The 25,125-nt window shown below is 43.7% G+C and overlaps 1 protein-coding gene across 1 annotated transcript in view; it reads left to right on the plus strand.

Annotated features, from left to right (window-relative positions):
* Nucleotides 1–10,566: 10,566 nt before the first annotated feature.
* Nucleotides 10,567–25,125, plus strand: part of Sec16b (SEC16 homolog B, endoplasmic reticulum export factor) — a 57,459-nt gene continuing 42,900 nt past the window's right edge. Inside the window, exon 1 of the mRNA XM_060364521.1 lies at nt 10,567–10,680. The gene's annotated coding sequence lies outside the window, so the exon portion shown is untranslated. The remainder of the gene's footprint in view (nt 10,681–25,125) is intronic.

Genomic DNA, 25,125 nt, shown 5'->3' on the forward strand with positions numbered 1-25,125 from the left:
GGGTCTACAAGGCTCTGCCATGTGTTGCTGTGTGTGGCATAGTCCCACCTCCTTGGCTTGTGCACTTCTGCTCCTCTAATGATACAACTTTCTTACCATTTCCCCAAACTTCATCTTCATAGGAGCTAATTTTATTCTTAAATGCAAGTTGACTTTCCCAAATCTCCTGAAACTCAACTTTGAAGGCAACTTCAGCATTTCTCAAACCCCTTCGGCATCACCGAAGACAAGCTGGATGGTGCCTGGAAGAAAAGGAAGGAAAGTCAGAATTGGGAAAGAGTGTGCACATTCCATGGAGTAAATTGATAGGTTCCATGGTTGCCTTTTCCATGGAGCATGGATGATCAGTGGGTGTCACAGAGACTGACTGTCCCCAGCTCGCTATTGTCAAAATGACTTAGATGGGAAGAGGCAGTCATTAAGGAGAATGGATTTCAGATTAAGCAGGTATTGGTTAGACTCTCTAATGATCTGCTCTCTGCTTGCCTGTCTTCCTGCTTTAGTAAAATGATTTGATTTGAAAGCATCTGACTCATATTTTAGTCATTGTTTGCTGGTTCTACCATCTGAGCCATTAGTATGAAAAAAGAATCGATATGTCTCCAACAGACAGTGTTTATTCTATATTCACAAACTTCTCAATTCTTCCTCGGAGACTGGCGGCTGCAGGAACTGCCCTCACGGCCTTGCCTCTCCTTTTCAGTAATGGTGGACTCGTCTACTTGCACATGTCTTTCTCCACACTAGAGTGAAAGACTGTGGTTGTAGCTCCATGGCAGAACAATGGCGTAGCATTTGTCAGGTCGTGGGTTCAATCCCCAACACTGACCCACACAAAAGGTCATCAACCAAAGTGATATTTTCTGCTCTGATCCATGGGATGATGCTCTCTACTTCTCACCAGTGTACTTGGCAATGTTTCTTCCTGTGTATATGTGTGAACCTAGAAGGCCATCTTTTCTATTTGATTTGTGGTAAATGTAATAAATGTGTTGTTATTTAACAAGTAAAGGAACACAGATGTCTTCATTCACTCACCTAGATTTAATTTTTAAAAAAGTATAAATAAATCGGGGGAGGGGATAGGCTTCTTAAGTTTCTTAAGTTTTCCTTCTAGGATTATATAAGGGAATCAAATAAAAGTGATTTTTCAAAGTCTTCTTTGTGCTGGATTCCACTTTTCCAGTTGTTTTCATCATCAGGGCTTATTGCTACGCTACTGGTCTTCGTGGGACACACTGGTTTCTGTAGCTCTCTAACTGTTGGGGACTCGTGTATTAAGTGCTCAGCGCTACACAGGGAAGACTGTGGTGGAGAAAAGCTGCAGGTCTACTGGAGGAGATAGTTAAATAGAGCATGAAAAACCAAGCCAGGTGTGGTACTCTTGGGAGGCAGAATCAGGATGAGCATCTCACGTTGTTTGAGGCCAGCCTGGTCTACAGGGTGAGACTCTGTCTCAAGGAAGGCACAAAAACGCAACAATGCTAACCTGAAGTCAGGTGAGGTATGATGGGGGCAGGGCTCTGTACCTGATGACAGCCTCTTTAGAATCTGTCGGAAAGATGGAGGGTTCTGTGAATTTTCATAGGGAAGAATGGAATATTCTAGAACCCCATGGCTAATGAAAGCCAAAGAAGGGAGGTGAGAGGAGCGGCAGCTCCAGAAATGTCGGTGAGCATGGCGAGATGGTCCTAGAAATAGGGACCATACGGGTCTGAAGGCAATTTATGGGGATTTTGTCTTTACTGTAAGAGCAATGGGATGGCCGTGAAGTGTTTTAGCAGGAATGGGATGTGATCAGAATTGCCTTTTGGATTTCCACCAGCTATAGAGGGGAGGGGTTGGCTGGGAGCATGTCAGGGAGGAGTCCATTCTAAACAAGGAACCACTGTAGCTTGTTTGTTGGTGATGATGGGGAAGGAGAGAGGTTGCCAGAATGTAGGGCTGTGCAGCAGATGAAAGCGAAGGGACTTGATTTTGGGCTGGATACAGGCACGAAAGGGAGGAAAGAAGTGTCAAGCTGACACCATCTTTCTGGACACATTTCACATAGGAGGAACCATGAAAGAACTAGGTTTGGTAATGTAGAGCCGTGCAATTAAGGAGATGAAGTTCTTTACATACTGAGATACCCAAGATTGTTAAGTGTCTGCTTGGTGTTTTGAAGAGAGGAGTGTGGTCTAGCTATACAAATTCGAGAGTCTTTTGCCTGTGGGTGATCTTGACACACACAGGGTGACTGAGATTACCCAATGTTATGAGAAAGAGTCTAGGGACCAGGAGGATCTTTCCATTTAACAGAACAGCAGCCTATTTCAGGTCACCACTGAAGACCACTGAAAGAAAGGTAAGAGGGAATAGCTGGGGATTTAAAGTAGGTGACAGGCAGATATAAAGAAGATTGTTCTGTGCAGTGGCTAAGGCACTGTCTCCTGCCTGGAGGGTCAGGGAATGGAGCTCTAATTCCAGCTCTTTGATCTTGGGCTAACATCTTCTCACTTTTTGCCTATGGAATGTAAGGATAATAGTATGTTTTCTCCTGCATCTTGTGGTTCAGGGGAGGGTCAGATGAGATGATGTGGGGGAAAAAAAGCTTTGCAAGCTGCCATTTTCACAATGGATTACAAGGCTGCTTTGTGATGGCTATGTTTAACTTCACTTCAGAATCAAAGGAAAATGTATACTTTTTCAGCATATGTTGGATTGGCACACAGCAAAGGGACTGTTTGATTTTTTTTTTAAATGTCTCTAAAAGGTTTTTACATTTTAGCTGAAGTCATTGTGCTCTTTTATACAGAATAATGGACAAAGTGATGGGGACCTGATGATTTGATGTACTTCAAAGATACCCAGAGCCAGTCAAGGTCTAGAGAAGGACATCTCATTTGATTAAGAGTGCAGAGAGCATTAAAGTAAGGGGTTGATAAAAGAATTAGGGCTCTACATTCTGGAAAGCCATGGACTAAGAAAAGGGCATGATTGAAATTTATGAAATAATGAAAATCATTGGATAAAAATATGAACTTATTAAGTCCCAGAGGATAAAACTAAGAACATTTTTTTTTTTTTTATCATTTTAAAGAAATAGTTTTAGGGCAAAGTAAAAATAGTACTTCTTTCAACACAGGAATGGTGAGCACAAAGATCTTATTACTCTCAAAGTTTGCTGGGACCCGAGTCAAATCAAAGAGATTTACAATATTAGAGGTCAGATTCATGGGGATTATAAAAGTAGCCTAAAATAATGTGGTGAAATTGTCCACGTCTTGAAGGGAAACATCACGGGGAGCAGCTGGGTTAGGCTTCCGGTCTCTGTCTGACATTCTTGTCCAAATCAGGATTCTAAGTGGGCATGCTGAGAGCTGAAGGTACAGAGAAGGGCTCAGAGAACCTTCCTGCAAATATGACCTCTCTGACCTTAAAGAGTCACTTCTTTTTTTTTTTTTCTATATAATTTATTTAACTTTATTTTATGTGCATTGGTATGAAGGTGTTAGATCACCTGGAACAGACAGTTGTGAGCTGCCATGTGGGTACTGGGAATTGAACCTGGGTCCTTTGGAAGAACGGACAGTGCTCTTAACCACTGAGCCATCTCTCCAGCCCCAAAGAGTCACTTCTTAATTTCACTTGCTTCGTCTTTTAATTTTCACGTGTGTGTAAATGTGTGTGTGCGCAGGTGTGCATGCACAGATGTGGACATGCGTGTGAAGACCAGAGGTCAACAGCTTCTTCGGAGCTGCCTGCCTTGATTTTTGAGGCTGTCCTTGGGGTCTGGGGCCTTCTGAATAGGCTAGACTGACTGGCCAGTGCATCCATGGACCCGTCGGTCTCTGCCTCCCCTGTGACCCTTCAGGAATGCTGCCCACAGCTCCCGTGGATAACCCATCACCCCTTACCTCTTCACAGCTTCCTTTGCAGATGATAAACTTTCTGACTTAATTTTTATCTTCTCCTTTAAAGGTTCATTAAAAAAATAAAGTTCTCCACAAGGAGACCCCGTGATCCTGCTTTCACTGACCCAGATAGTCTAAGAGCAGGTATTTTAAGAGACGGGCAGCGGCTCCTCATCTGGGGACCTAGGCTGGCTGTCAGGAGCCTAGGAGCTCAATGTAATAATAAAATATTAATACTATTTCCCGTATGTGAAATGTTCTTCTTGTTTCTCCTTCTTCCTCAAACCCTCCTTATCCTTTGGTGTAGTGTAGAAAAAGCTCTGGCTTTCAGGGCAAAAGTCTCCTGAGTTAAGCGCTGTCTGATCTTGGGTGAATCACCTCACACCTGTGAATCTTGGTTTACCACCTGTAAAACAGACGCTAGACTCTCTCAGTGAGAGAGCTACGGGACAGCATCCGACCAGGCTGGTGGAGTTGGACCCAAAGAAGTACCAAATGCCAGTTAGGCCAATTGGATAATCGTGGCATCAATAACCTCTGTTTTTGAGCTTCTGTTTTGGTCTATTTACAAAGTACAGATAAATTTTTCTTTTCTTTTACTTTATTTATTTAGGTTTTTTGAGGCAGGGTTAATGTGTAACAGCTCTGGCTGTCTTGGAACTCACTTTGTGGATCAGACTGGCCTTGAAGTCACAGACTTGCCTCTGTTTCCCCAGTGCTGGTTCTAAAGCTGTGAACCACCATGCTCAGGCACATTTGGACTTTTTAACTACACTTAGTCTTTCATATCAGCTCTAATCTTTTTCACATCCCCGTCTGGCACATTAATTCTTACAGGGTGGGGCTGTGCATTTTCTTTTTCCATGTCAATGTTGCAGAAATGGGTGCTTAATCCCTGATCATTGATTGCTAGAACACACTTAGTTTCACTATTTGGGACGTGTGTACAACACGGGTCATTTTCTCGGCCTTCACCTCTCCAGGTGCGCTACGTTCTGCTAATGGGGAGCTAGCAGGAAATCTTTCAGGCTTTCATTATCTTGTCAGTTTGTGGCTTCTCGTCAAATATGAGCTATTCATGTATGAAGATATCGCTGACCTGCCCTGAAAGGAAAGTTTGTTTGCATTGTCTACTGAATCTGTGGATGGGTTTTCCCTGAATCAGCCATTCTTTCCCTCAGGGGTCTTTGAAGGACACCCCTCCTCCAAGCAGGATGCTTGCCTTTCAGACCACTCTCTCCTCTGCGTGGACACTGAGGTCCATAAAGAAAGTCCATTGCTGACTCTTGTCTAGCTGGAGTAACAGGGAGATTTCACAGTGGCCCAAAGAGCCTGTGTTCTTTGTGTAAGAATGTCATTCCTAGCTGTCCCTACATCACAATTCAACCCCTTCTTGAATTGTTCCACAGAAAGGATATGTTGACATTATAGGCCTTGGTAACCTGTTGGACATATGTATATATTTGCATATATAATCCAGCTAAGATTAGGTATTCTAGGGAAAGATTGGTTTACGTAGTTAAGGTTCAAATGAGAAATGTATTCCATAGTCTCATATGTTGAAATATAAAGTCCTCAGCTGGTGGCACTCTTTTGTGAGATTTAGAAACCTTTGGACATGGAGCCCAGCTGATGTCTCATAGGGCTACAGGGGCAGACTTTGAGGGTCACATTCTAACCTTGCTTCTGGTCTAGCCTTCTCTACATCCTGGTTATTCACTGCTAGAGATGTGAGGGAGCCACCTCATACTGCCACCACCATGAACACTGTTACCTACGTCTTCTTTCAGGTATTTTGTCCCATCGATAAGAAAATAATCCACCCCCCCCCACACACGCAAGGATGGGCAACCATGAACCAGGATGTTGGAAGGCAGCAGCCACCTGGAAGAAGCATGGCTAATGCTTGCTTTTGAACTTCTGGCTCTGGAACAATGAGAAAACAAGTTCTTGCAGTTTTAAGTTTATGTGTTTATGGAATGCTGCAGGACATCAGCGTGCTGCCTATGAGTCTTAAGAAAATGCAGTCATGCTTCACATAATGTCTTCCAGCCAAAAGTGGACCCGCAAATGTCACAGCTGTCCCGGAACACCGGAGTGGGGTTGAGAGTTCCTGCCTCGTGACTTTGTGGACAGGCACCCATCATCACAAAATGTGGTATCACTCCCATGCTTGTGGTGATGACGGCTGAAACAAGCCCACAGTGATGTCAGCTGATGGGAGCACAGTGCGAACAGTTACACGGGCAGAGGGCATGTGACTGCTCCTGGTGTATGCAGTCACTCTCCCACACATACTCCGTATCATGTTAGAAGATGCTCCCTCCATTTAGGGAAGGTTTTCCTGTAAACAGTAAGCGGAGGCCTCCTGCCAACTATTCAGGCCTTCCACAGCTCTTGACTGCGGTGGGAGGCTGCACCGAGTGATTGACTTACACGACGCAGGTTGGAGTGTTTGCTCTCTCGTGTTCACATGATCGCAACACCATGTAATGAGGCACTTCTCGGGACACAACCTAGTCACTAAGGGACATGTGATTCTACAAAAGAGAGGCTCTAAAAATAACCTATTATTCACTGTCCCCTGAGTAGCTATGGTGGCAATCCTGCCATGCTTTACTGGTGATTACCTAAGCATAAGACTCCCAGCCTCTGATTCCTACACAACTCTGTATAGGTTCTATGCATATGTGTGTGTGAGCATGTAGAGGCCATAGGCTGACATCCCGTGTCTTCTTTGATTGCTCTTCCCCTTAATTTTTTAAAAGATTTATTTTTATTTTATGTGTATGAATGTTTTGACCGCGTGTGTGGATGTGCACAGTGTGTTTCTGGTCCCCGTAGAAGTCAGAGAAAGTGGAAGGTTTCCTGGAGATAGAGTTTCAGATGGTTGTGAGCCATCATGTGGATGGTAGGAACCTAACCTGGGTCCTCTATGAAAGTGTTCTTGACTGCTGAGCCATCTCCAGCCTCATCTCCTTTGAGCCACACCCTCACACTGACCTGAAGCTTACCATCCAGCAGGACTGACCAGCTAGTGAGCGTCAAGAACCTGCCCGTCTCCTTCCTTCTTTGCCACCTCTGCTGCGCCTGGCTCTTCATGCAGGATCCAGGAACGTGAACCTGGGTCCTCCGGTTTGTGCAAAAAACACTGATAAAGCCGTACTTTGATACACTGTTTATTTTACCTGATCCTCCATTACCAAGATCCCAATCCTCTCCCTCTTCACCTTCAACTTCTTTAGCTCTATTTTTTTTTTGGGGTGGTGGTTGGGGACATTTGGGACACTCCCGAAGTGAGCCAGACTTATGTTCCTCATGGCCATTCCTTGAGCATCGTGTCTTCCCCACCCAAGTTCTGGAGTAGAGGTCACTAGAACAGCCACAAACTCCCCTATCTGTGGCTCCTCTCCTCCCTGAGCAAAGCTTGGGGTTCCTCTTGATCTCTTGCATTTTCTTTACCACAACTGCTGGCCTCCCTTGGTTGCTCTATTTCCCGCTTATGTTATTCTTTCCCAGTTATCTGGGAGTCACTCCTCTGGCCTCCCCTCCCTCTGTTGCCACTGCCCAAATGGGCAGTGAGAGACATAATGATGGTTTGCTCCTTCCACCATGTGGGTTCTACAGGTCCTTAGGCCTGGCTGCAAGAGCCTTTGCCCACTGAGACAACTTGCTGGCCCCAAGTCACATGTATTAAAATTAAAGAACCTGATTTTATGTGTATGGATGCTTTGCCCGCAAGTGTGACTGTGTACTGCATGCGTGCCTCCTGCCATGGAGCCCAGAAGAGGGGTAAAGACTCTCTAAATTTGAATAGGCATTTTTAAACCACCGTGTGGGTACTGGGAATGGGACCTGGATTCTTTGAGAGAGCAACCAATGCCCTTAACCATGGCGTTTTAAAAGTACTCCCAGATCACTGAATTATGTGGCCATATTTGGGAACCTTTCTGGTAAAGATGATTCAAATTATATTTTGGCCTCTCAGATACCTAACCTGCTTAGTTCCTAATGACTCTTTCTACTACCTCGTACTGTCCCAGTCACACACTGCCACAGCCATACTCTGGAGATGGTCACTGCAGGCACTAGCCCCACATTCAATGTTCCTCATGCCCTACTTTGACTCTCACCTCTTCACATCCATCTAGCTCCCTCTAAAGCCCTAACTGTAACCGTTCTTCAGCCTTCCCAGTCTGCCACACACTCATCATTACCCTCATATCTCAATAACCATCCTTTCCAACATGAGTACAGGGTACCCACTCAACTCTCATGCCTCTGACCGTCTCACCTGGGAAACTCCCCTGACATGACAAATCTCTCTCTTACTGAAGACTGAACCCTCAGGCTTGCACAGACAGACCAGGCTACATCCCCAACCCAGGCTGACTTTGAACTTTCTATTCCCTACTGCTACCTCCCAGGCAGCTAGGATAAGACGTCTGGCCAGACTTGCTAAATCCCTACTCTCATTTATCCCTGCATCTGAGCAGCCAGTGCCAGATAGACAGATCCAGCAGGATTATTGGGTAATTTAGGAACCCAGTGTTCCAGTGGATCCTCCTAGCTGCAGCTAAGCCACTTTTCTGTTCTCTGAGAGGTTGTTTTACAACTTGTGGCCGCAAAATGACTCCCTCTGCTATCTCCTGGCTTCCTCCTCCACCATGGCGCCACTCCGTCCCATTTCCAGACATTTGCACTTGCCCCATCTCAACACTTCCACCCATTTATCAGCATGGAAACCCCTTACATGCAGCATCTCCCCTTCTGGGAGAAGTGTTCCCTGAGGTTCTACCCAAAGCAGGCTGGCACCGCACCCCGGCCTTTCATCTTTTGCCTCTTTCTCACAGTCTTTTAATATTAACACTATCTGACAGTAGGTGATTATTTTTATTTCCTTTTGTAGCATATACCCTCTGTGAGGGCTTCATAATGCACATTAGTTTTTCATAAATCTTAGAACAGTTCTATGATGCGTCGATTTTGCTGAAGCGACAGTTCTTCCCTACGCAAGTCTGGCACTGAGAGACTAGTCTAGTTAATACAGACATGTGTCATTCATCTTCTGACTCACACATGTTTACTTGACACACAGCCTTACGGTGACTGAGCATCTTGAATTCTCTAAACTTTCCACATTAGGCATTTGTTGTTCACCTAATTTTATGTCCGTCCATATACTACCCTTTATCTATTAATATCAAAATTTTCATACAATATATTTTGTGTTCCCTCAATTCCTCCCCCATTTGTTTTAATTTTAAAAAGTGCCCTCTCCTGTGTTCTGTTGTGGAACATGTGTTGGATATTTGCTTATTCATCAGTTAAGAGCATGAATTATCCAATTTCTTGCTGTTGAAATAGATGAGGGATCAGTTGACCACCTCCACGTCATCATTCTGCGACAGGCATTTTCACAAACGATTTCCTAGTCATCCCTGGCAGCATTATCAGAAGGAGTATGGGCTGGCCACCTCTTCCAGCAGTGTCCCTGTGTGGGCCTGGGCCTTGGTTCCTCGTCACTCCCCAGAGTGGGGGGGATATAGTCTGCTTCTGACAAAAGCCTCTCAGGAGGGGAGGGCTGTGAGAGCTCTGGGCCAGGTTGGTGCTTCCCACTCTTTAGTGTGACTTGTCTGTTCCAGAAGAGGATAAGAACATCTTCAGCATTTGTGAGCATGTCTGGAGTGGAAAAAGAGCACACAAACACTGCTGCCGCCACCGCCCCTCACCATCTCCACCCACCCCCAAACCCATTTAAGAGTCAGCAAAGAACTCAGAAGAATAAAGGTTCGGGCAAGCTACCACTTGTCAGTGGTTTTCACGTCATAAAAACACCTTTCTGAGTTTTTTTCTTTCCCAATTACCTAAATAGTTTTCCCCAGACACACTTAAAACTGTAAAGAAAAGTCATCTAGCATCCCACCGCTCTAAGATATCTAGTTAGCACTTCATAAACTTTCAGATTTTCCCTTAAGCACACACACTACTCACAAAGAGACTATTTTGCAGAAAGAGGACATAACAGATGCTATTTTATCTTTGAAAAAGTAACTTCTGCTCTCCCAATGCTTTTCTCTCACATTTTCTCAAAGGAAGGATGGATTAGCAGCTGCCTCCTCTTATGACCATTATCAATGTAGGTACTTATAACCAAAGTATAATTTTATATGATATATATAATTATATATATGAATAAAATGGAAAAAGAGATGTTACAATTTTTCTGCTCAAGAGAAGTCAGAAAATGCTGCATGTCAATGGTGTCAGCTCTGAACTGTCAGTTATTAGTCTCGCCTTACAGCATAGTTGCAGGAGTTTATGCAATTGTACCTTCTATTTTTAGCAAAAACCTTTTCCATTTGTTGCCATTCTAAACTCATAACTTAAAAAAAAAAAAAACAAACTACCATTAATCCTGAAACAAACTACCATTAATCCTGTCATAATTGCTAAAAAAAAAAAAAAAAAAAAGCCAGTATAACATTTAGTCTCTTCTGGAATTTTCATCAGACATGCAGAGGGCTGTGTGGTTTGCTCCCTAAACTTCCAAGCGGTGCCCTGTTTAGTGGGACCTTCTCAATATGGTGATCAGATCATGTTTCCAGCCTCAGGAGCTGCTACTAAAGTATTCCGTGGGGAAACTGCTGCTGAAACAGAAAGGTTCTGTGTGGCTGACGTGGCACGGCAGTTTGCAGTGTCTGCCAGCTGTGAGGAACAGCAGGCTGTCATGATGGGATGTAGCAGAAGCAGCTGCGGCAGCCCCCGACTTAGGAGCAAAGATGTAAGTACTTATTTTCACCACTAACAACTTCACACAGACCAAACCCAAACTGAAGAAAACTAAGAGGGAATATAATTCCCCCCTAGGGACCCTTCTAACAGATTCATTAGAAAAGCGTTTAGTCTGGACCAGAGAGGACAGGCCAGCACATGGTTTCATCAGAATGAAGAGCTTGACAAGATCCTGTTTGAAAAACAAAAACAAAAACCCAAAACAAACCTTCAGTGCAATGGTGTCTGATGCTGCTTTAGACCCTCACGCTGTATGGGACTGCGCACTCTGGCAGGGGCCTTCCCTTGTTGGATGGAATGCATGGCTAATGTGCGTGTAATTTCAACTTTCATAAAAACTGAGGCAAGTTTGATTAGGGCGAGATGAAAGGAGCCTCAGCAATTACCATGTTTGGGGAGAGGATAGAGCCTGTTGAATATTTTAAGGAGGATTCAAGCTGGCTAGAGCTGACTTAGAGACAATGTGGAAACTTCTGTTCTCAAGCTGTATAGATGACGAGGGGCGCAGTGCCTGCCAACTCTGTGACAAATGAGGACTTGGCACACATCCGTTGAGCAAGCGGTGGCTCTGTGGCTGCTGTTCCCAAGGTTTATATCCTGAAGTCATGTCCAGAGTTCCTGGTATTTGCAGAGCTCACAAACCATGTGTTGGCAGGTTGGTGATTCTTTTCCTCTTTCTTTTTGTGGAGGCTCTGTGCTCTGATCATCAGCCTTGTGTGAAACCTCACGAGGGACCACCTGCCATCTCCCTGGAGTGCAGTTAACTTATTGACCAACGGACATTTTTAATTGCCACCTTTCTGCGGGGAATACCTAAGCAAACAAGGCGGAAGAAGTGGCTGCCCCCGTGGGGTTTGCAGCTCAGTAGGAAAAAACAGATGTTATGAGAGGAGGAGTGACCACTGGGCTGGGAGGAGAGAGATCTGGATTTGTGGTCCTGGCACGGGTCCCGATGAGCCATATGGCACTCTGGGCTCCAGCTTATGTGCTGTAAAGTGACTGCACTGGGATGGATAAGCTCCTCCGTAATTGATTCCTCACCTAGTGTGAGGTTCCCACTTGCTGAACAGTTTCTCACGCAGCTCTGGATTTTATCCACATCCAAAAGGAAGGATATTTTCCTTATGAATGCATCTCAGCCATCACCAATTAGGCTTCATCACATTGTGATATTCTGAAACAATGCGGAAAGATCCTTCTAGATGGGGCCCACGAGCAGTATGCTCTTGTCAGGAACAAAGGTTGCTTATAAGAATTGCCTTAAAAGTAGCGATTCTAAATCACCTCATTTTAGATGTCTGGGTTTCAACTTTCACATGGTTGGTGCCTGGAAAAAGTACCTTCATAGCCGATGACTTTTGGGGGACAGAGAGACAAAATAAAAGTTCTTAACATGACTTGAAAGAAATTTAACAAAGTCAAAAAATACCTCCTTGAGGCTCAACTCAAGGAAAAAATACCTACTATTAGTGGCTGTGTAGAGTGTCTTGGCTTCCAGAAACTCATCACCACGGATCAACTGATTACATTGGAAACCATAGGAAATTCATAAGGTGTTTTTAATAGGATGATAGATGAAATAGATTTCTTTAACATAATTATTTTACACATATTCCCTCATCAATCCTACCTAGCCTTGCTTACAAAATTATCTATATGGATCTTCATACATCCCTTGCTGTCTGTCCTTCTGCATTTATTGCTGTTCTTCATGGTTTTTGGTTGTTTGCTGCTGTTTGAGACAAGGCCTGCCTGAAGCTTCCTATAGAGTCTAGGCTGGACTTGAACTCTTTCTCCTTCTACCTCAGGCTCTCCAGTGCTGGGACTACAGGCATTTGGCACCATACCCAGCTAAGGTGTGCTTTTTACCTGGACAAATCTCCTGTATTGGGCCTTCTGTCCCTGTCAGCCTCCTCAGGGACTAACGCATCCACATCCCAGTCCTTCACTTTTCTGCTTCTTCAGCCTGTCCTTTAATGGGTTTCCCATTTGTGTTAAGTAAGGGTCTCCCATTTTATATCAATCCGCTAATCAGCAAACCAGCCAATAAAAACACAGCTAATTTACATCATCTGCCCTCTTCTCCCTGGCCTGATCCTTCCATCTACCCGATGGAACTGAGCTGACATGGTATCATTCTCTCTCTTCCACTCTCCTTTCCTTCTCTCTCCTTTTGCTTGAAACAGGATCTCACATGGCCCAGGTTGTTCTTCAGTCACTAGGTCATCTTTCTGCTCCATGCTGTTGTGACTCGCCCTTTTCAGTCCTCATGGACTCTTCTTTCTCCATCTCTCACCTAAACTGTAATTTTGAAGCCTGTGTTCACCTTTGATGGTCTCATTCTTTGCTGGGATTTTAATTATGACTTGGGTGTTGATGCTGCTTAACTTAGAGCACATGGAATCTTCAGGAAGGGAGCAGCGCATGAGGAGATGAACATCATCAACCACAAATGTCTCTTCATACTTCTCTTGGGAGCTCCTGACTCATAGTTACCACCTCAGACTCCTCCTCAAGCTTTCCCAGAGACAACTAAACCCCCCCCCCACATGCTTCTCCCATTAAAATTCTTGATCAGGGACCTCAGCATTCACAGTCACCAGTCTAGGACCATGTAAGCCCAACCTCCAGATTCTGCTTATTCCGACTCCCTGCTGTCTCTCGAATCTGACGCCCACACAAGACCAGTCTTTCTTTCTACCAGTCCCTTAGTTTGGCCTCACTTTACCTGTGGTCTGCATTTCTGGAACCATTGTCCCCACTAAATGCCAATATTGCTTTATTTGCCTTACCACCTAATGTCGAAAACACATGAGACAGAGTTATGTCTAATTTTGTATTCCTGATGCTTACAACAGCTCATGCACACAGCGGTTACCTAATAGGCTATTGCTGAAGGTGCTAATGGGTGGTGAAGTAAATGGCCACTTGCACCGCCCATACCGGCATTGTGCTAGCTCAGCTAACCCAGTGGGAGGCATTTTTTTAATTCTCCAGTGGCTTCAGGATAAGTTCTGGATGTCGGAGACATCACCATCTCCAGGCTCCAGTTCAGTGATAATGACTCTGGACCTATGCTGGACAATCAAGTCTCTGTGGGTAGGGAGACACGAAGCTCTTATATTTATGTCTGAAATTTGCGCCCAGTCCTGGACCAAAAGAGGGTATGTGTATGTCTCATATGTAGTATACAAGTTAAGAACAAACAGGGAATCTTTTGAAAGGAAAACTGATGAATTATTGCCAGAAATGAGAGGATGTTGGGCAGGCAGATATAGCAGATTTTTTCTTTCTTTCTTTTTTTTTTTTTAAGTAAAGAACGCGGGTCTTGGAAGAGGTGGGACTATGTGCCTTTCTCCTAGGGTGAGTGAGGAGCTGGGGTGGGCTCTGCAGTCTTAACTGTCAACACTGTTCTTTCCATCCTAGGCTCAAACCACCAAGCCTATGACCCACTGCACTGACCATGATTGCTGTGCGCCCTAGGCCTTCCTTTGCTCATGACCTTTTTCTAGAGTGCACCCAACTTCCCACAGCACACTGCTCTCCTTCATCTATTTCCGGGATCATGCACTCTTATCTTCCAGGTCTCCGTTGAGGCTGCTTTCCTTTGAGAAGCCTTCTTTGACTGGGTGTGACACCTTCACAGTGGATTTCATTTGCTTCCTACTCACATGTCCTTGTAATTAGCTTGTCTGTGTCCCCATTAGGAAGTTATCTTGGCTAATTTTATGTCAACTTAACACAATGTAGAGTCATGTGAAAGGAGGGAAACTCAATTGAGAAAATGCCCCCATAAGAGCCAGCTGTAAGGTATCTTTTATTTAGTGATTGATGGGGGATGGCACAGCCCATTGTGGGTGGTGCTATCCCAGGCCTGATGGTCCTGGGTTTTATAAAATAGGCTAAATAAGCCATGAGGATCAAGCCAGTAAGCAGCACCCTTTCATGGCTTCTGCATCAGCTTCCGCCTCCAGGTTCCGGCCCTGTTTGAGTTTCTGTCTTCACTTCTTTCAATGACGGACTATGATGTAGAAGCATAAGCCAAATTAACCCTTCCCTCCCCAACTTGTTTTTGGTCATGGCCACGGTGCTTCATCATAGTCATAGAAACCTCAAGACAGCAGAGAACGCCAAGAATACAGGGAGTGCGTTCACCTTGTTCGCTTTATGTGGCTTAGCTCCTAGCTTGGCACACAGTAGGTACTTACACCCTAGTTATTAGGTAAGAATATGAGCTGTGTGGAGTCTTCTACATAGTTTCAGAACGTGGCTTCTTTTTTTTTTTCTTTCTTCTTCTTTTCTTTCTTTTTTTGAGACAGGGTTTCTCTGTGTAGCCTTGGCTGTCCTGAACTTGTTTTGTAGAACAGGCTGGTCTCGAACTCAAAGAGATCCACCTGCCTCTGTCTCCCTGAGTGCTGGGATCACAGGTGTGTGCCACCACACCTGGTGGGACTTAACTTCTTCACTCTAGGGACTATGGAGACTAAGCTTGTATGAGAGAAAGATAATCCTATTTCAATTAACCAATGGATTAATTGTCTAAAATATTACTTGTTGAATGAAAGAACTACTTTTTTCATTCTCTATAGATGAGCTCATACTCCAGTTGGGGTCAGTTAATGACATCATTTATTTGATGAATGACATCTGGATCAGCACAAGGACATGATGTCATTAATGCCACGAGGAATACAAAGTATATTCTTAGTGTTAAGGAAAAACAGCTGTAGCAAACTTGCAGCAAAGCATCACCCAAGCAGTGCCAGGAAGGGCAGTGTTTGCTCAGTGCACAGGGAATCTGCGGCAGGGCAGTCATTTATAGGCCGTGCCCAGAAAACAGCAAACTTTGGCAACCCCGTTGTGATGACTGCAGACATGCATCCTCAGAAAAGAACATCCTCCCTCACTTTGACACGCCCTTCGTCGTCCTCTAGAAGTGAAGTTTGAACTTTGGTTTCTGGCAACCTAAGTAGCTCCTACAGAAATTGCCCTAATGTGCTAAATTCAGCACTAGAACAGCACCCCCGGGGAGCTGCTGTATCTGCAGGCACTAATTCCAGACCGGGAGAACAAGGGACGCAAGCGCCGCTACAGCACGTGCGTGTGTTCACACAGCACACACAACCGACTATTTCTGTACATGAACAGTGGGCAGAGGAGTAGAACGCCAGAAAGTGGAATGAAACTTTGTTGGCTGACAAATTGGATGAGGAGAAAATACAGAAATGAATCTTTGAGTTCTTATTTTTATCATTAAATAGCTGTCTACCTACCTACCAATCTATCATTAGGCTGAATGAGTCTATTTATACAGGCTGATGACTTTGAAGGTTGTAATCATTGTATTCACCTGAAATGAATTTTTACATAATTGCATTTTTGTGTTAAATATATTTCATGCCTACTGCTAAGCACTGTGCTTTTTTTATTTTTTATTTTTTATTTTTTAACAAAAAGCATTGGGCTAGAAGTGCTCTGATTGATTTTTTTGTGAAGTTCTTTATTTGGTGACTAATACAGATGCACGGGGTGAGCGTGGCAAAATCTCTGACCCTTTCTGGTCTTCGCTATTGTTACTAAAATGAACAGTCTCACTGATTTTACTAGATAATGAAATAACAAGGCACAGACTAGCGCTTCTGGGGAAGACAAGTATGATAGCAGTGGGCCGTTATATTGTGAGGAAAGGGCAGAATGACTTAGAGATAGTAACTCCAGGGTAGATTATCAAGTAATAATAAAGTATAACAAAGGGAAAAGTTCATTATGAAAGAAAGATAAAAGCTAAATGAAACAATATATCCTGAACAGTTGAGAAAGCAAATCTTGCAGTTATTGGGGAGGGGGGGTGGGAAGAGAAGAAAAGCAATAGTAAGAATTTTGTATTCAGGAAAACCATAAAGATCATTTGGAGTTTATCCTAGATGTCACTGCATAAGACTTAAACTTTAAAAATGCACTCCTTTTTTTTTTTTTAAATAATGAGATTTGAGTGTCATAATGCCAGCTTACAAGTCATTCCATTGGTACTGAATGAAAAAGTAATTAAAAATATTTTATTGAATTTGCTCTTTAACAGTTTCCTATGTATGAACACACACACACACACACACACACACAATTCTAATTCCTGCCATCTCACCTCTTTCTTCTGTCTCCCTCCCATCTCCTATCTCTAATGCTCCCCTCCTCTATAAATCTCTCTTCTACATTCATGTCTTTTTTCTTTGTCTGTAATCCACGGAGTTTAGCCAGGGGCGTCTGTGTGATTACTTGTTTGGAACTATTCCCTGGTGTCTGATGGGATTACATCACCAGGCACACAACTGGAGACAATGACCGCTCCTCCTCTAGAACCCGTCAGCATGTGGTTGTTTAGCAGGGAGGCACAGAGCCTTTCGGGCCCCTCCCAGCTCTATGGTTGATTATTGACAGCTTCAGTCTTCTGCAGGCTTATTGCAGACAGCTGTAGGTGCTGTAGATCGAGATTGCATTGGTTATGTTATGCCCTATCTTTTGTTTTTTTCTTTACCCTCTTCTTCGTTGTTCTTTGAGCCTTAGAGAGGGAGGTAAAATGTCCTCTTAAGAACTGAGCACTCAACCATCATGTGTTCTCAGCACCTTTAATAGCCATGAGTTTCTGTATTTATCACCAGTCATTGCAAAGAAAAACTTCTCTGAGTAAATATATATATAATATATATATATAAATATAAACATAAATACCTAGACCGTAGTTGGCCCCATGTCAATTTAGCTAAACAGTATTGCCAAGTTCCCTCTCCCTTGTCTCAAACATCTCCTCAGCCATGGATTTTTAAAGCAAATTTACAGTCCTAGACATGCTTTTACTCTTTAGAGTGGGCCTCAAAACCAAGTTAAGCGAGTGGTTACCTCCATAACAGTTGTGCCATAGACACATCTTGCCTGGCTTGCTGATTCACAGTTTTCATCTGGGTAGGACCATTGTTTTCTTGGAGCCTGCATAGTAACTTCCTGGAGGAAGCCTCCGGCCCATTTCCATCTCAGATCTTTACACCTTGTAACCAAGATGTCTTCAGTAATAGGGTCTTTTTCATTAGTTCTGATGGGCAACCAAAGGGAACGGCAAGAACTTGTATTATTTTTGGGGGCACTCATAGGGAGGTACAGCTGGCACTGGGATTTGGTTAAATAACTATAGATATTAGGGGCAGTATCCAGTATCCAGTGTGCAGGTTGTCTCCTTTCTAACTATCTTTCAAAAATACATATTAAAAATGGTTTATAAATAGTGGATTTGCATATGGCTCTTTAAAATATACTCTTTAAAATAAACCTTCCTCCCTTTCTTCTCTTCTCTCATTCCACTCCATCTCTACTTTATCAATAACCCCCATTATTTTCTGCTATTCACCATCCCTTGTGGTAACCATAGACCCAATGACCCTTTTCTAGTTTGCTGGCCTCCACAAGTACTCCAAGTTAAACACACAGATCCTAAAGCTAGAATCCCCGTACAAGGGAGAAGATGTACAGTTTGTTTTTCTGGGTCCTGGATTACCTCACTCAATATAATTATTTTCTAGTATCACCTATTTACTTGTCATTTCATTTTTATTTACATTTAATAAAATTCCACTGTGTAAATGTATCACATTTTCATTATCCATTTATCTGTTGATAGACATCTAGGCAAATTTCATTTCCTGACTGCTGTGCACAGACAATCAACAACCATATTTGAATGAGTATCTCTGTCGTAGGATATAGAGTCCTTTGGCTTATGCCTGTGAGTGGTATAGGTGTATAATATAATTCTATTTCTAGCTTTAAAAGGACCATCCAGACTGATTTGCATCGTGGCTGTGCCAGTTTACACTCCCATCAACAGAGAATGAGGGTTCCTGTTTCTGCACATTCTTTCCAGCATTTGTTGTCACTTGAATTCATGATGAAAGCCATTGTGACTGGGTGAGATGGAACCTCATCATTCTTTTAATTTGTTTTTCCTCTGGTGGCTACTGATGTTGATCACCTTTCAAAGTTTTACTAGCTATTTGTGTTTCTTTCTTTCTTTCTTTCCTTTTTTTAAATTAACTATTTTTTAAAAAATTACAACTATGGTTCATTTTTCAATTATGTTGTTTGTTTTTCTGTTGTTTAGTATTTTTTAAGTTCTAATTCTAGATACCAGTCCACTTTTGGATGTGTATCTGGCAAGGATTTTTCTCCTGTTTTGTGAAACTGCCTCCTCACTTGGCTTACAGTTTCTTCTGCTGCACAGAAGTTTTAAGCTTTTAAAAATCACATTCCTTTAGTGTGCGTATGTATACACTGCAGTGATAGTGAGGAGGTCAAAGGACAATTTGTGGGACTCAGGTCTTTCCTTCTACCATGTGGGATTGAACTCAGATCCTTAGGCTGTATGGTTTGTACCTTAGCCCACTCAGCTAGGGCTCATCTGTCCATCTTTGGCTGCTGCGCTCTTTGGAAAGCAACCTTTGCTGAACACTTACCATATATATATGTACTTTGCTAAATGCTTCTTGCAAGGGGAGCCTAACTCTTAAATGTTGCTACGCAATGTGATCTGCAAATGTCTTGGCCCGCATTACTCACCACTCTCACGTGGCCACACCTGTTAGACCATGTATTTGTTTGTTCCTAAAATATTAGTTAAACATTGGGTATATGCCACAAACAGTGTTTCCTCTCACTTATTCTGCCACTGTCTTACCAGGGTATCAATTATCACCCACTCCTTTAACCACGGAGGCTACTTTGCCAGAGATATTAAGTAACTTGTTTGTCTCACAACTAATCCGTGGAGGTGCTGGAAGGCAAATCTAATTCCAAGTGTGAAGGGCTCGCCACCACAGCACCTGCCCAATAACCACCTGCTCAGGGAGTTCAAGTTGTCACACCTCTATAGAACGTGAAGAACCTAGATGAAAGGCAAATGTTTATTCCAAGCCCACCCTCATGCTTAACAGGCGCTTCCTTCCGAGCTTTCCACACGTAAGTTCATTTCATCCATGTCACAGTCCTTCAGAGAAGCGCTTTAAAGATTTCATTTTAAAGATGAAGACCATGGGATAGTATAACAATTGAGTGATTTTTGTTTTTCCTAGATGTGCGTGGCTGGGAAATAACCGAGTGAAAATATTAAAGCTCAGTTTCAATTCCCATTTTTTTGTAAGATTTAATTTAATTTGTGTGTATGCGAGCATGTGCGTTTGTCTCTGGGTGTGTATACTTGTATACACTCATGTGCAGGTGCCTACGGAGGCTGGAAGAGAATGTTGGATGTCCTGGAGTTGGAGGGGTTTGTGAGCTGTTCCATGGGGGAGCTGGCAACTAAGTTCCAGTCCTCTGCAAACACCAAGTGGCCTGAGCCATGGGCCATCTCTGTAGTCCCATCAATTCCCAGTTCTTTGGAACTTTGCTACTTTCCGGAAAGATTAAGATGGGAAATTTGATGAACGAGTTTGGGGCTGTATAATCTGGGAAAGAAAAGATTGTTGAGCTGCATGGTGGGTATTCCCTGTCTTCAAACAACTGAGCCGGGGTTCTGAGACACATCTATATGTCTTCCCTTTAGGAAGGCCATATAAGCCTTAAAATATTGGGGTATATTTCTATGTGGTCCCCAAGAATGCCAGAGATGAAACCCAGAGATGAAACCCCATGTGTTTCAGGAAAACCGAGACAGTACTAGACTATTAGGTCTCTACAAACAAGTTAGTGAGTTGGTGCAGTGCTCACTAACATGGTTAGTGGGTGGTTGAGCGCTCAGGGTCTTTTTTTTTTTTTTGCGCTCAGGGTCTTATATAAAACAGAATTTTATCTAGCAGTAGAGAGCTCAGAATGCTTTAGGTCTGGAAATGAAAGAACTTTACATCAGAGGGGGTCTTGGCTTGAGCTTCACTGGCATAGTCATGGCTTTACCTGCAGGGATGGATTTCTTCCAGAGGCTCTTTCCAGCTCATTGGCTCTGTATGTCTGAATGTCTGCTCTTGTTCAGAAGTCCCTGAAACTTCCCCACTGAGTGGCAAGGAATGACTCAGCCTGGGGGTGCAGAATATGTGTCTGTTTATTTGTCTCATAGCCAATGTGGAATTTTTTTTCTTGATGTCTCATGCTTGTCTTAAAAATGAATGCAAGTTTGAGCTTCTCTCCAGAATGTTTATATTGATGTTAAATAGAAATTCTATTTAAAATAGCTTATAGAAGAAAAGTCATGCTTCGTGGCGTCCTGTCTTGTTCCTGGAGCATCCGACTTCCTGTGTGGGATGCACTGGACCACACTTCCTTAAAGTTGCCAATGCTATCGTGCTCACCTTAATCCATTCACCTTTTTTTCCTGTGGAGTCAAGTGATCCTTCTCTATGTCCTCCAAGTCCTAGATCAATGCAGGCACTGCATTAAGTGTCAAGGAGGATTTGTTGATTTCACAGCAGTAATAAATATTCAGGTCTCCTACTGGTGATGCGTGTAGAATACCTTGTGGGTGCATTTTCTAGTTCACGTAGGGAAGTGGTAATTATTAACACCCATTGGGCATTTATTATATTTAAATTACGTGCAGGTTTTAGATCTGATTCTTGTCTTTGTAATTCTGTAAGGCAGGGTTCTGTGATCGTCTCTGCAGATGAAGAAAAGGGGATAGAGAAGTAACTAACAGGTTTGCGCGGCCAGCAGATGGTAGAACGGGAGCTCATGTTCACACAGTCTTATTCCAGGACTGAGCGGCGCTCCTCCTCTTAGGAATTCACAGCCATTGATCCACAGCAAGGAGAACACTCTGAGAGTACTAAAGACCTTTATTTCACTTGGCTGCTGCGTGAGTCTTCTCTGCCCTTTGGCACTTGACATGGGTCCTGAAGTCACAGAAACATCCCTCTTTACCAGTGTGCCTATCTTGACTCAGAGGGTACCAATAAAATGGGAAGGTGAGTGGATGCGATGTAGGGTTCTCCTGCCAGCCCAGGACTGCCAAGCAAGCTTAGAATCCTTCTTGAATGATGGGCTGTCTCTCCTGCTCTTGGTATTAGAGCTGGATGTAGGAAGAACAGGTTTGGGGAAGGCCAGATAAGTGTCAATAAAAGGAATCCACTGCCAAGGACTACCTATAGGGTTCTTCGTTGTAGTGGAGTATAGAGTGTGCCAACCTTTGTTTCTAACACTTCAGGAAGTCCCAGGACTGGTGCTGGTGACTGACAGTGTCTGTGCCAGATTAATTGACTTTGGCACAGGCACCATTCCCCACCCCTGCCCGCCGGCACTCCACCTCTCCATGATTGGAACTTTTGATCAGAGCATAATCCTGTGTCTTTCTTGTAACCCAGCTTCACCTAAAGGAAGCATGGGAACTTTGGTGCCCAATAAGTGGCTAAGGCTACAAGACACAGTTGTAAGATGAGCTTCATGGGTGGCCTTGCTCCCCCGTGAGCCCTGTGCCCTTTGATTCATTCTTGGAGTCAGAGTCTGTGAGACACTCACTCGCTGTAAAGAGTCACATACCCAGACACTGCTGGAAAGACACATATGGAAACCATCCAGTCTTCACCACCTGGACTGAGTTTTAAAAGTCATTACTGAAATTTAATGTTGTTCTTTCACTCTCGTGTTGGAATGTGCCTCTCAGTTCTAGCTAGCGACCCTGGTTTAGCAAGACAGGCCCATAGTGTGGGCCTGTCGTTGTCCATACCGCACAATTTATTCACTCTTCGGCCAATTCCCTTCACTCAGAGCCTCGGCATTCTCCTTTGCTTTCTTTGAGCCTCTCTTTAAAAGTGTAATTCAATATTTGTTGTGAAAACAACTGGGTGAAATCACGGTGAAGCTGTCACTGCTCTATGTTTGAGATGTTTATAAATGAAACGTATCTGAGCTGTTACCGCATGCCAGGCACAGGGTATGAGACGAAGGACAGAAAGCCCATGCCCTCATGGAGGTTAAAGCCAGCAGTACTCTGTCTAACAGTGGCGTATTTCCGGTCCACTTCTTACTTGAGGGCATGTGCCTAGTTGTAGCCCCTCATGTTTTCCACACTGGCTGTGTGAAACCTTACATTGTCTCTCAAGTCTGTTTCCAGATGCTTCCCCTGGAGGCAGCCAGCAGAACTGCTCAGCGTTCCCAGGAAGCATTTTCTTTCTCGGGTGTAAACTCATCTTCGTCTGAACTGATTTTTACTTTCTGTGTCCCTTCTCAGATGAATGTGTCTCCCCCCTCTTAGTGAGGTTCAGATGTGTGCTCCCCTATCCTGGGTTCCACGTGCCTCCCCTCAGTTTCTTTCCAGTGCTTGCATTCTTCCACATGAACCAGCAGGGTCATACATGCTGCCTTGTCTAATCTAAACGGATTCTTCAAACCTGAGTGCCGGCGGTAGACCCAGCCCTGTTCTGCCCTTCCAGCCCTGTAGAAAGACCCATTGGCTTGCTGTGTCCTTCATCACTTCAAAGTCTAATCCCTCACTGCCTTGAACATAGCTCCACTGAAATGGGTCATGCTAAGATCCTCAGGCTTCCTGATAGTCAAATTCAGTGACTCAGAGAACTGTCACTTGTTGCCTGTCTCATTGTAGCCCTAAGTTTGGAACTGCTGGCTGTTTTTCTGGTTTTGAAGCCATCGCCTCCTTGGGTTTATGGAGTACTGTTTTCTCCCAGTTCTCAGAGATCTGTCTGCCACTTCCTTGTCCTGCACAGGCTCCTTTGCTGTGTCCAGCTCTTACTGTTGGTGCCCTGAGGGTTCCTCCCCAGACTTGTTTCTCATTGTCAGTTTTTTCTCCATAATAGCATCCATTGCTCATGTCAGACCTCTTTCTTGGTCCCCAGACCATCGCGGCCAGTGCCGTATTGACTATATCTACCTGTGTCCTCCAGGTCCCTCACACTTAGCATGTCTCAAACTGGCACCATCATCTTTCCTAAGGAATCGGCCCCCCTCCCAAGATTACTGTATGTTAGAAAACAAATATAGCATGGTCTCATCTCTAGATATCGTCCCTGACTCCTCTCCAATAATCTGTAGCTAACAGAGTACCAACTCACGTTGCTTCTATTATAAAACACGTGATGCTCGCCTTCTGTGCACAGCATTCTTCTTGTATAATATGTGTATAGTTCTGTCTCCTCTTTTTCTTAAACAGCCTCAAGTAACATACCTCCTCATTTTGCCTCATGTTTTCCTCTGCACATCCTTTTCCCAGAAAAACCACCGACATTTCAGAATAATCCTGAAAACAGTGTCTGATACTTCACTGAATTTAAAGCTCTTTAAAAATCAAGGACCGTATGCTGGGTTTCTATGTGCTTCAAATGCACATGATACGGTTAGATATTATTCCACAAATACTTGCTTTGTAAATGAATGGTTCAAATTATCCACACAATAGCAGACGTACCACAGTTAACCAACTTGGAAGCTTTGTAGGTATGATTGCCTTACTTAGTAACTTGGGTCTCCAATTAGTTACTACTGTGACAACACATTTGAATATATTCAATCTATATATTGAGGCCAGGGAGTGTGTGAAATTCACACCGATTAGCAAGCTCCCAAGGCTCCTCTTGATGAATAATTGGGATGCAGAACAAGAATCAGGTATGAGGGCAGGACACCAGGGCAAGGATAGAGTAAAGGCAGTATATATATTTATATATATATCAAATATATAAATCTAGTCTATACATTGGATATATGGATTCTATCTATCTTTCCATCTATCTATCTATGTATCTATGTATTCATCTATATCTCTATGTCTCTATGTCTCTATGTCTCTATCTATCTATCTATCTATCTATCTATCTATCTATCTATCTATTTATCTATCTATCTATCTATCTATCATCTATCACAGAGAAGTTAGATTCTGTGAACAAGCAAAAAGGAAAATAAAATCATGTAAAATTCTATTACCCCAAAGTAGATAACTACCGCTAACATGTTGACACAGAACTAAGTTTTTAATTTTGGTGAAGGAAGAAGGTCAAGGCTGGGGAACGGTCTCACTTGTTGGGCTGTTCTTTGTAATACTGATCGGTCCTGAGGTCACAGGACTGGGGCACTCCTGGCAAACCTGCGCTGGAGCTGGGTTGGTGTCGGCATCCGCCAGCTCCGTCTGATGGTGGGAGACTCAGCAGCGGTGATGGCCTTCTTGTCAGACACACTTCACACCTGGATCATGCCAGCTCAAGCTGCTGCAACGGAATCCCGCAGGCTTGATGGCTTAAGTGACAGGAATTTATTTCTCACATTTCTAGAGCCTAGGAAGGGCAGGATCAATTTGTTGGCAGATCTGCTGTCTGATGAGGGCCTGCTTTTGGGTTTGCAGATACCTGTTTTCTGATTATCTCGTTCCAGGACAGAGAGCAGAGAGAAAGAACGTTCCCCCCGAGCCTTTGCAGAGGGCATAAACCCCACTCAAAGGGCTCCACTAACATGATTG

Source organism: Meriones unguiculatus, chromosome 11 (assembly GCF_030254825.1).
Source record: "Meriones unguiculatus strain TT.TT164.6M chromosome 11, Bangor_MerUng_6.1, whole genome shotgun sequence".
Lineage (NCBI taxonomy): Eukaryota > Metazoa > Chordata > Mammalia > Rodentia > Muridae > Meriones > Meriones unguiculatus.